The sequence below is a fragment of the Desmodus rotundus genome, chromosome 2 (genome assembly GCF_022682495.2).
Source record: "Desmodus rotundus isolate HL8 chromosome 2, HLdesRot8A.1, whole genome shotgun sequence".
NCBI lineage: Eukaryota > Metazoa > Chordata > Mammalia > Chiroptera > Phyllostomidae > Desmodus > Desmodus rotundus.
This window is the reverse complement of record NC_071388.1, coordinates 203335102-203347713: the sequence shown is the minus strand read 5'-3', so window position 1 is coordinate 203347713 and position 12612 is coordinate 203335102. Positions and strand designations below refer to the sequence as shown.

The following is a 12612-nucleotide window of genomic DNA, read 5'->3' as shown; positions in this document are numbered from 1 at the left end:
GCAGAAGTCCCCTCTGAGGTCAGCCTGGAGCTGCACTTGGTTCCACCCATAGTGTTTGGCTACAACTTCCACCCCTCTTCCACACACACCCACCTTTTTCCCAGATGCTCCCCATCTAGGCTCATAGCTCCTTCCAAGCCTAGTGAATGATCACAGGAACCAAAGGTAGCTCAGGCAGAGCTCAGATGTGGGGGGGCCTTGCCTCACCAAGATACCCCCTCAGGTTGGTGCAGATGTGTCTGCATTTCAGGCGGGTACAGATGGCCTCTCCCCAGAGGCCTGGGTAGGGAGTAGGGGTGAGGTAAGGTGGGGTTAGGAGGAGAAAGGGTCCCTCTACTTCCATCTGCTCTTGCTTGTATCCCATCCACCTCCCGCTAATTGGGATGACCCTGGACTGCTTTGCATACTCCCTGTGCCCTCTCCCTGCCTCTGCTCACTATTTCCTGGACTGGAGTGGGCAGCTCTCCCCTTGCTTCCCAAAGGATAGGGGAGAGAACATTTTGTTATAAGTTAACTTGGGAGGGGGAGAAAGAGTAATTTAGTATATATTTTTTAAGGTAATAGTCTGACTTGCAAGGCTATTTTTTTTTCTTTCCACAGAAGTTAAATAGCCCCTAGCTTTTTTTTTTTTTCCCTTCTTAATTTAACTTCTGTAATAAACCCTAAAATGTCCCCAGGCAGACAAATGGAGCTCACACTAAGGCGGAAACTAAAGGTCTCCTTGCACACTTTTTCTACTCATTCATTCCTCATGCACAGAGTTCTTGCTCTAAAAAAAAAGTTTGGTTTGGCTGTTTGAGGAAGAACCGAGCTCTCCCCTTTGTTCCCTTCTCCATATTTCTGGATAATGAATGAGTCAGACAACGAAGGAATCTGTCGGGGGCAGCCCTTTGTTCTCTTATCGCAAGTTCCCTCACCCCCGTTCCATTTCTGGCCTCCCTGGATCCCACACAGCTGTCCTACATATTACAGAAGAATGTGGGGTATTCACCTTGGGTCGTCTGCTGTGGAAAACCGTTCCCCAGGAGGTGATGCCAGGATCTCAGACGCAACCTGAACAGTGGGGAACATGCTCCCCGCCATTGTCAAGGGCACACAAATGGGTGGGCCTCCATCCTCCCCTGCACTCTGCCATCTGGGCATTTGCTCTCAGGGGGTGATACAGGAGACCTAAGGCACATTTCCATGTACCTGCTGTGTGCACTGAGTATTAATGGAGCTCCTGCTGTGTGACATCCAAGGAGAGGCCTAGAGGGGACAAGTGAGTCCCTCGCCCCGTGGGATGCCCTGTGAAGGAGCAAGCAAAGCTCACACCTGGAGTAGAACCACCGCAATGCTGACACGGCACTCCACCCACCAGCATCTCCATTGTGTGTGGGACCCCACGCGGCCCCCTTGCCTGTCTTTGGCTTGTAATTGTCAAAAACCTGGGGCTTGGTTCTTGAGGGACCCTTTCAGGTCCTGCCTCTGTTTTACTTACTAGTTGTGCCACTTTTGTTCATCTCTCTGAGCCTCAATGTCCTTACCTGTAAATTGAGGATTACACTAGTACTCCCACCATGAGGTTTGGTGAAGGGTGGATGCAATGGTGTTCGGAGGGGTTGAGCTCAACACCACCCACAACAGGAGTCAGGGATTCTGTGGGGAATCTGGCTCCAAGGCCTAAACGAACTGGCCGTGAGCTCTGGGCTGCAGGGTAAAGAGGCGGTAGGTCTTGGGCTCTGGTTGAGAAATAAGACTGAACCATGGGGAGAAAACAGGACAAATGAAGAGCCAAGTTGGGATCCTGGCCACACATATATTAGGGATTTATATAAGAAGAAAAGCTGGAGGACTCTGAGCAGCTGTAGCTGGTGACTGATGGGACCAGAGGGACCACCTGTGATTAAGTAAAGGCCATTCTTGCGAGGCCAGGTTAGGGCAGATTCATGCTGAGCCCCGCACAGGCCCAGGTGATGGGCTCGGAAGACTTCCTACCGCCCCACGGCAGATTGCACTTGGATTTATGAAGCACCTACTATGTGCTGAGCATACATTTATAGAACAGCTCCAGCTTCACAAGACATCGTTTTGGGGAAGTATAAATGTATGACTTGGAGACTTGCTGTTAAATATATCCTTAGAGGCTTCCCGGGTAGGTGTTTGGCAGAGCTGAAAAGCCCTCTTGTTTCTCTGTGATGAGAACCCAATTTAGAAGTTTTTCAGAACAAATCTAGGCTTGGTTTGGTACGGCTGTCCTCTAATCCCCAACCCTCCCTTATTTTTCTAGTCTCACAAATCTTTATTTAGAAAAATATATTCGCTAGAGCTTAAAAAAAAAACCACCAAACCCTCAAATACCCATTAAAGCTGGTATGTCGGACAAGAGATAGTCCTTAGAGATGCAGCTGAAGCCTCCAGCGCTGAGGTATGGTGATGTCTAGACTCGCTATCAGGTGTTTCACACACCAGGAAATACAGAAGAAGGCCAAGTGTTGACCATCGTGGAATCTAGATGGAGGGTCTGTGGGTGGCTGGTGTCCTATTCTCTTCATTTTTCTCTCTGTTTGGAGATGGTCACATGGAAAGGTGGGGAAGACTCCTTGAACTACAAGAGAACAAAAGAGGCAAGAAGAGCCTTCTGCTCCTGTCATGTGGGTTTAGGCCCTAGCCTGGGCGCTTCCCTCTTCCTGCCGGAACCTGGAGAGTTCTCCTTGCCACACTCCGAGTTCTTCACAATGTTCCTTCCACTGCTCATCTCCGATGTCGCTCTGGCTGTGGGGCCACCCCTCTGTCTCTGGCTGGCTTTGTCCTCAGCCCGCTGGACTTTCCCAGGACCCGCAGACCCTGCCCTGACTGCCGTGGCAACAGAGAAGCAGCCCCCAGAGGAGGCTGAGAGAGGATGGAGGGCCTCTTACCCTTAAGGTTTCTAGATATGCATTCTTTTAGGGACAGGTTGCAGAAGCCTCGAGAATGCCTGAGCCAGCACCTGTCAGCCCCAAGTGTTGGGCAGAGAGCTGGGGAGCTGGGGCAGAGGACAGGGTCCCTGTCCTTGGTGGTTGTTGCTGGGGGTGGGGGGCGGGCGTTGAGGAGGCAGGTCTTGTAGAGGAGATACGGTTGCACCGGACTTACTGAGAGGTGTATGCCTTGTTGATGGGTTTCAAGGGTGACTTGGCCCTTTTGACCTTATGGGCTAACTTTAGACCTAACCTCTATGCAGCATGTGATGGCAGCATGTAATAAAGTGCTCATTCATTCATTCATCCGTTTCACCCATACTGATCGGGCGCTAATTTTGGGCCCTGTGGTGGGGACACAGAGCTCCACTATGCCTTCAGTTGCCCCAGACGCTGAGGGGTGGAAACGAGAGAGAGGAAGGTGCTCTCTTGGAGCGTAGGGGTGGGGACACCGTGAGTGAAGGCACCATCGGATCAGTGCGCCTTCTCTGGGTGGAGGAAGATTAGTGGGCCTTGGTCAAGCTGGGAAAAACCTAAAATTAGCCTTACCAGCTGGTCCTGGGCTGTGTGGGACTCCTCCTTTCCCCGCTGGCCTACTCAGGTTTCAGAAAGCACGAGTGTGTACAGGGACAGTGTGCTTTGCCCAGGTCACAGCAGGCAGAACGGGGCACCTGGGGCCAGGCCAGGCAGGGGTGCAGCTCCTGGCTGAATGTGGTCTCCCATGGGGGTGCTCTCCAAGGCTGCATGGCCTGACAAGAGGGAAGGGGGTGTCCCTGCCCTTCCTCTCTCCTTGACACGGCTTCCTCTTTCACTTTCCCATTCCCCTTCCAGATATACAGGCCCTGGTGTGTGGCCAGAAGCAGGCCGGAGCACTGTCTGGGCCAGCAAACCAGAGATTGCACAGGGCAAGACTAACCAGGGGGCAGAGGCCTAGACAGGCAGCTCTCTGGGGCCCTGGCGGAGGAGCCAGGACACCTCATCCTCACCCACTGCACCCTGTGCCAACCTCCTGTCTGACCTTGCCTGAAATTCCCTCCATTAGTCATCATGAGCAGAGAGCGGGTGTTGCTGTTTGAGAGGCTAATCTTGCCTTAGAAGGTGCTGGAGCTGATCTGGGCAGATAAGCAGCAGCGTGTGGCAGGGCATGAGGGGGGGTGGGGGTGGGAAGTTGAAGGTCTGGTCTGGTGGTGGTGGCAGAAGTGGGGGCTGGGTAGCTGGGCAACCTTTTCAGTATCCCCACCGCTTTCCCACGCAGTACCCCTCCTCACATCAGACATCCACACCATGATTCCTGCCCTCCACTCCAGTTCATGTTGAAGTCCTAACCTACAGTACCTTGGAATGTGACTGTGTTTGGAGATAAATTACCTTTAAAAAGGCAATTATGTTACAAGTGAGGCTGGGCTCTAACCCAGTGTAACTGGTGTCCTTAGAAGGAGAGGAGATCAGGAGAGACACACACAGAGGGACCACCTTGGGAAGACACAGGGAGAAGACACCATCTGCAAGCACCAAGGAGAGGGGTCACAGAAGAAACCAACCCTGCTGACCTGACCTTGGGCTTGTAGTTTCCAGGACTGTGGTGCTTGTGTCGGTGGTCCTGGCCCATAAACACTGTCCCTCTCTCTAGAGTGTCCTGCCTGGTGCCCTGTGTCTTCTTGTCTCCCTCCAGTCTGGGGCTTTTTCTCCTGGGGGACTGACTCCAACTTTCACTTGGCTCTCAATTTGCCAATGACACCCTTGGTTGCAAAGGCTCCTTATCTTCAGCTCTGATGGAAACTTCTGGAGAATGAAGTGCTACTAAGCATCAGCATGAGGGCCCGGGAAGTCTCCCTAAGAAGGTGTGATGAGAGCAAACCTCTTACGCGTTCTCATGAGTCCCTGGCCCTGAGCTGATAGAAGCAACAGCCATTCTTTAGATTCGTCCGCACCTCCTACAATCCCTGCGCCCTACCCTGTACAGCACCACCATTTATTGAAATGTGAATTTGGGGTTCCTCCTTTTACACACCTGCCTTCACCCTGTTTCTAGCACAGCCCCAGGCTTTGTGTGACCTGGCCTGGGGACCTGGTGGCATCTGGCATGGCCTGTCTACCAAGACTTCAATGGGTAGCACACTGGCCCCAGGTGGGCTACAGTCACATTCACTTGAGGCCACACAGAATTTTTAAATTTGTTGAATTGCCAACACTTGAAATTGGAGGATTTTACATAAAATTAGAATTTCTGACCTCTTTCAAACTATTAAAAGATAAAGCCTCCATGTAGGCTGCCTGGTCATCCCAGTTTGCCTGGCATTCTCCCAGTTTTGGCATTTTCTGCTCTTCTAGGCTCCAGAACCATAAGACTGTAGGTTTGCATTGTGGTGCTTTGTTGGTGCGGCCCTCCGCACACTCACCCAGCCCCCTTCTTCCCTTGGGTTTGTGGTTCAGACGCTGGGCCGTGTCCTCAGGGGCACTTGTGTTCTTACCTGTAGTAAGCCTCCCAGGAGTTAAGCCAGCTGTTCATAAGACCACTCCAGGTGTCCTGGGAGGACAGGAGGGAGGCTGGAGGGCAGCCCAGGGCCTGGTCCAGCCCTCGGGTGCATGGTGTTGGGGGTCTCTGAGCAGCAGGGACCCCCTGTATCCCACAGCAGCCAGAAGAAGTGGCCAGACATGGTACGGGGGCCCCAGGTGGGGAGCATGGGCTGACACCAAGTATCCATGCTTGCCAAAGATTCCTCCATCCTGAAGGGACACTGAGCATTGGAGATGGATGGACAGCAAAGAAGCCAGGGGTGACCTTGATGTACAAAAGCTACAGGTGTCACCTGGGTTCTCATGAGAGGAAGCGGAGGTTCCAGTGAAGATGGAAATGCAAATCTAGGCCAGCCCTTCAAAACAGGGTCAGCCTCAATATTTACTTGAGGGAAGGGCAACAATGAGAGTGTGTTATTTATCCCCATCGTACAGATAAGGAAACTGAGGGTTGGAACAGTTCAGTCCCCCAAGCTTGCACCTCTGGGAAGTAGCAGAGCCAAAGTCCCACAGCCTTGGACATTGGCATGGCTGTTCCAATGAGCTCACCCAGCCCTCCCCAGCCAGGGCCCCTGTGAGCCCTGCTGGGGTCTGTCAGTTCCCACTGTCCCTGTCTCTTCCACCCTCCTCATCCTCAGCCTGTGCAGTAGGTTGAAGCTTTCACTCTGATTCTCTCTGTCTCCCATGGTGATCTTATAAGAGAAAGTCTGAGGGTGTGCCCAGTCATTAGTGCAGAGGTTAGTAAGACCATGACCCCAGGGCCCATTCCCGAGGTCTCATATCCATCCATCCATCCACCCATCCACCCAGCCACCCATCTATCCACCCATCCATCCACCCATCTATCCATCCATCCATTCACCCACCCACCCACCCACCCATCTATCCACCCATCCACCCATCCACCCACCCATCCATCCATCCACCCACCCACCCATCCATCCATCCACCCACCCACCCACCCATTCATCCACTCATCCATCCATCCACCCACCCACCCATCCATCCATCCACCCATCCATCCACCCACCCACCCACCCACCCATCTACCCACCCACCCACCCACCCACCCATCCACCCATCCATCCACCCATCCATCCACCCTCCCATCCATCCATCCACCCACCCACCCATCCATCTACCCATCCATCCATCCACTCATCCATCCATCCACTCATCCATCCATCCACCCACCCATCCACTCATCCATCCATCCATCCACCCATCCATCCACTCATCCATCCATCCATCCACCCATCTATCCACCCACCCATCCATCCATCCACCCACCCACCCACCCATCCATCCACTCATCCATCCATCCACCCACCCATCCATCCACCCACCCATCCATCCATCCACCCACCCACCCATCCACCCACCCACCCATCCATCCACCCACCCATCCATCCACCCACCCATCCATCCACCCACCCATCCACTCATCCATCCATCCATCCACCCATCCATCCACTCATCCATCCATCCATCCATCCATCCATCCACTCATCCATCCATCCATCCACCCACCCGCCCACCCATCCATCCACTCATCCATCCATCCACCCACCCATCCATCCACCCACCCATCCACTCATCCATCCATCCATCCACCCATCCATCCACTCATCCATCCATCCACCCATCCATCCATCCACCCACCCACCCACCCACCCATTCACTCATCCATCCATCCACCCACCCATCCATCCATCCATCCACCCATCCATCCACCCACCCATCCATCCATCCACCCACCCACCCACCCACCCATCCACTCATCCATCCATCCACCCACCCATCCATCCATCCATCCACCCATCCATCCACCCACCCACCCATCCACCCACCCACCCATCCATCCACCCACCCATCCATCCATCCACCCACCCACCCATCCATCCACCCATCCATCCATCCACCCATCCATCCATCCACCCATCCATCTACCCACCCATCCATCCACCCACCCATCCACTCATCCACCCATCCACCCACCCATCCACTCATCCATCCATCCATCCACTCATCCATCCATCCATCCACTCATCCATCCATCCATCCACCCATCCATCCACCCACCCATCCATCCATCCACCCACTCATCCATCCATCCATCCACTCATCCATCCATCCACCCACCCACCCATCCATCCACCCACCCACCCATCCACCCATCCATCCACCCATCCATCCATCCACCCATCCATCTACCCACCCACCCATCCATCCACCCACCCATCCCTCCACCCACCCATCCACCCACCCATCCATCTATCCATCCACCCACCCATCCATCCATCCACTCATCCATCCATCCACCCACCCACCCATCCATCCATCCATCCACCCACCCATGCATCCAGCCATCCACCCATCCATCCTGTTTATTTACACAGCCCGTACCGGTTGAATGCTGGTTCTAGGCACTGGGGGTATAGCAGTGAAAAAAATAGATCTGGTCCCTCCCTCCAGCAGCTTGTAACTGTTTCTGGCAGTGAGCCTTTCTGTGGAGAAGAGAAAGCAGGCTGGGGTTACTGTCTATGAACACAAGAGGTCAGGGGGAGCCTCTTAGGTTGGTATTCCTGAGGCCTGGGGCAGGAGGAGAGCGGGGGAGGCAGTCGCCTGCTGCACTGGGGCAGGTTTCAGAGGTGAAGGTGCAGAAAGTGCACAGGCTCCAAGGCCGGAGCCCACACCCTGAGGGCTGGTGTGGCCCTGAAGTGCACCGGAGTCATGTGGCAGCTGTGCAGCCAGGAGGACCCTTCAGCTTCCGTTTGGTAAAGAGGGATGTCTAAGGAAGAGGACAGGGGTGGGGGCGGGGGGTGGGGGGAAGCGGGAGAGGAACAGGCTGTGAGGAGGCCTCCTCAGTTGTGGTGGGACCCACATGCAGGGTGTCCCTGTGGCTGGCCGAGATGGGGAGAGTGGGGAGGGCAGGTCCTCCTGAGGTGGAATGCAGAGTTTGCTCTGGGATGTGCAAAATCAAGACACCATTAGGCATGCAGGTGGAAGCTTCGAGGGGTGGGGAGGACACCCCCACCTCCAGTTCCCATCTTTGGGCTCATTGGTAATGCTGCTGTGACAGGGAAGGCAGCCGTTTTGTCCTCCTGTTCTGCTTCTTGCTTCAACTCTCACATTTACTTGCTTTAGCTCACTGGCTTTGAGGACTCATAGGATGCTCCAGAGTCCCATGTGTCAATCCTGAGGTGGGGGGTCAGGGTAGGGGGTGGCAGGACCTGAAGCATAGTTGTTCTTAGCACACAACCAGTGTCCAGCTTCACTTCTCTTCTTTGGCAGAGGGTGTGTGTGTGGGGGGAGGGCACCGAGAAGCAGTGAGGAGGGGCAGTTGCCCTCCCCTGCCCCCATGGTACCCTGCTTAGAGGGCTACAGAGACTCAAGGCCAAGTGGGTGAGATAGATAAGAGCACCAAAGTCTCTATGGAAACAGAGGCTGCACGAAGCTAGTGCACAGAGGCCCCATGTGTGTGACTGAGACAGGAAGCAGATCCACCCACTGCTGGCTGGCCTGCCCCAGGCAGGCCCCCCACGCCCGTGGCCCAGGCTCTTTGTGCTGTGGACCCCCCTGCCCTTGCTGCTGGTGGGAGGCCAGAGCACCAGGCTCTGACCCCAGTGCTGGCCTCGCCGGGGGTCTGAGCTTCACCCACTCTTGCTATACTGAGCTCTGCTGAGAGCAGTGTGCTAGGCACCTTCCCAATATCTAGTTTTCCCTTCATCCTATTAGCAGGGCCCACTTTTGGGGACAGGGCAATGTGGCCAGCTAAAATACTTCCTAGGATCTTTTGTAGCTCACGTGGGCCAAGTTGATGCCAGTTCTGCCCAATGAAATAAGAGAGGAAGTCTGTGGGTAGATATTGAAAAAGGAACTGACTCAACTGGCATGTTCATCAGCCCTTTATCTCTGACCGCTGACCTCACCCTTTCCTCTCTCTACCTTCCTGGAAGACAGTTTGGATGCCTAGAGCTGCAGCAGCCACCTTTCAACCACGAGGATAAAAGGTGGATGCAGAGGGTACTGGAAGAGGAAGATAGGAGTCTGGGTCTTGGCTGACACCCATAAGCATAAACACCAGCCCTTGACTGCCTATGCTGAACTTACTTTACTGCATGAGAGAAAAAAAATTCCTCTTTGATTAAGCCCCCATCACTCTAGCTTGCAGTCAAACATAGTCCTAACTGATACACAGCCCGTCCTACACAAACTTTGGTAGCTCGTTCTGAGATCTCCACACCTACCCCACCCGGCCTTCGAGCAGCCCTGCCTGTGGACAGCCATGCCTGTACTAGGACCTCACCACACAGAGTGATGGCCCAGAGGAGTGCAGGGTGTGGCCGCACAGGCTCAGAGAGGGTAAGTGACTTGACCCACATCACACAGCCGGTAAACAGCAGAGTCAATTGTCAAAGTCAGATCTTCTGTCTCAGAGGCACCATTTCTCCTCCGACACTGGAGTGGGTGGGGGTTGGCAGAGATGTGGGGGCTCACAAACCTAAGAATCTGATGTGGTTCCCTAGGAATAATAGCAATAAATGATAAACCACCTTGTTGAAGGCTTTGTCCAACGTGGCCTCCATGAGGCCTGCGCTGACTGCCCTGTTCAAAATTTCTACCCCTGTCTCTGGATTCCCCTTATTTTTCTCATTTTTTTTTTTTCCCATAGAACCAATCACCTTCGGGCACACTGTAGAATTACGTCATTGGGTGATGTCTGTCACCCTTCTCTCTCCACCCCCAGGGTAAGCCCCACATGGACATGGGTCTTGGTCTGCTTTGTTTATTGACACATTGTCAGAGACTAGAATGTAATGCTGGCCTAAGGAAGGTATTTGTTGAATTGAACCAAATAAGGATGTTTTCTGGGCACCGACGGTTATGGGCGGAATTGTGTACTCCCAAAACTCGTATGTTGTAGCTCTAAGTCCCAGTGTCTCGGTGCTGCACTTGGAGCTAGGGCTGTTAAAGGGGTGATCACATTAAAATGAGGTCATTGGGGCGGGCCCTAACCGGCTCTGACTGGTGTCTCTATAAGAAGAGATTAGGACACAGACACACACAGAGAAAAGGCCGTGTGAGGGACATGTGAAGATACATGGCCAACAACAAGCTAAGGGGAGAGAGGCCTCAGAAGAAATCTACCCTGCCAACTTCTTGAATCCAGACTTCCTGCCTCCAGAACCATGAGAAAGTAAATTTCTGTAGTTTCCGCCACCCATGCCATGGTCCTTTGTTACGACAGCCCTAGCAGACGAATGCAGCAACTGTGCCTGGCTCCGTGGGGAGGGTTTGGTATGGGCTGTCTCATTTGATCTTAACCACAGGGCTAAGTTACATCTCAGATGCGGAAACTGAGGCCCAGGAAGTGATGACAAGGGGGCCTGAGAAGGCTATGTCCTATGGTGCTAGGCCTCCTGGGGTTTGGGGGATGGGGAGCTTCAGCAGCTGACCCACCAGAGACGCCTCTTTATCTGGAGTTCCATGGGTAATCAGGCCTGTCCCTGACCCTGCCCACTCATACCCCACCCCTACATGGCCCTATGCTGGACTCCTTGTACCTCAACCTGCTATGCCAGCAGCGTTGTACAAAGCCCAGGGATCTGAGACACTGCCTGTCATTCCCCAAAGCAAGGTCTCTCTCGTGGCACAATTTCAGACATGGAGGCCAGCGGAGGAAGAAGTCAGACAGCTTGGGGCAGGAAGAATATCGTCAGTGTCCCTCAGAGCAGTTAGTCCTCGTGCCTTGACCTGGGGCCTGCCCGGAGAGATAGATTCTCCGAGACGAGGTGCAAGGAGCCCACTGGTTCTTCAGCCACCACTCGTAGTGAGGGCAACAGTAGGGGCTCATACCTACTGAGATCCTAGGAGGTGCCAAGCCTTGTCCTAAGTGCATTATATCCAGTTCCTCCTCTGGGCAACCCTGTGGGATGGACACTGATATTATCACCATTTTACAGATGGGGAAACAGGCTTAGGGAGCTCATGTGATTTGCCCATTTGGTTAGAAAGTGTTGAGTCCAAGCCATGCTGGTTCTCTTCACTATTAACAGACACCGACTGCATACCCTGTCTCCTGTTACCTGTAGTTGGGCTATAGTTGGCTATAGTTGGTTGGGCATGTTCCCCATACCCCTTGTGCTGGGAGGGAAGGAGGAAGGAAGCTGCCAGCTGGTGTGAGAAAGATCTGAACTCCTGAATACGTGGTCAGTTACCTTCCCTGCTCATTCTCCCTCCCCCACCCACCACCTCTTCGCAGGAGTTGAGATTGTCCCCTCTGTCTGAGTTTCCCCCCTTCAAGGCCACCCCCTGTTCATCTCAGCCAGGTTCATGGGGGAGGCGAAGGTGTTCTCTGCCCCCAGTTCTTTGTCGCTGGCAGCTGGTTATGAAACACCCTGGTGGGGCCCCAGCAGAGGAGGGAGAGGAAACTTCTCGGGGCTGGAATGGTCCAGGCCCTTTCTGGAGGAACACGGGCCTGGACACAGTCCAAAGCATGGCCTGGGGCACTGGGTGGCCAATTGCCTGAGCTCTGCTCTCGGGACCACTTCCCTCTGGCCACCAGGGCTTGCTTCCTTTCCTCATTAGCACCAGTGTGGGGCTGCTTCCCCTTTGTGCTGAAAAGTCCTGAGGACGCACCATGGGACCAGCCACCTGGCTTTGGGAGTCTGTCTGGGAGCCTCTTCCTTCCCCTGCTGGCCCCACAGCCCCAAGGCCCTCCGCAGGACAGAGTCCAGATGAAGGTGAGCCAGCAGGCCCTTTTCCACTCCCTCCCCAGGCTCACCTCTCCCCTGTGTGAGTGTGGCCAATCCAGGTGGGGGTGGCATGACCCCCATGTCTGACGTGTCCTCTGTGCGTGGGGGGTGTGGGGGTGTATGTGAGGGGCAGGATACATGTGCCATGAGCACCACCTGCGCCTATTAGTGAGTCTGCCCCCTGTCATAGTCCCCAGGTGGCGGGCAGGAAGGTGGTTGGCATAGGAAGAGGCCAGTGATGTCAATAGGCTGGGACACAGAGACAGGTGGGCTGGGAGGCCTTGGTGGGAAGCTAGACGGCAGGAGGAGGCTGCCCAAGGCCACGCCCACTCATGGGGTGGGAAGTAAGTGGCAGGGCCCCAGCTCCAGAGCTGGCCAACCACAACCAGGCCAAGGCCTCT

At 54.3% G+C, this 12612-nt stretch overlaps 1 protein-coding gene across 1 annotated transcript in view; it reads left to right on the top strand.

The window, feature by feature from the left end:
* Positions 1-12061: 12061 nt before the first annotated feature.
* The window catches only part of LOC123480170 (nuclear body protein SP140-like protein), a 36612-nt gene continuing 36061 nt past the window's right edge, over positions 12062-12612 (top strand). The window contains exon 1 of the mRNA XM_053919191.2: positions 12062-12199. The gene's annotated coding sequence lies outside the window, so the exon portion shown is untranslated. The remainder of the gene's footprint in view (positions 12200-12612) is intronic.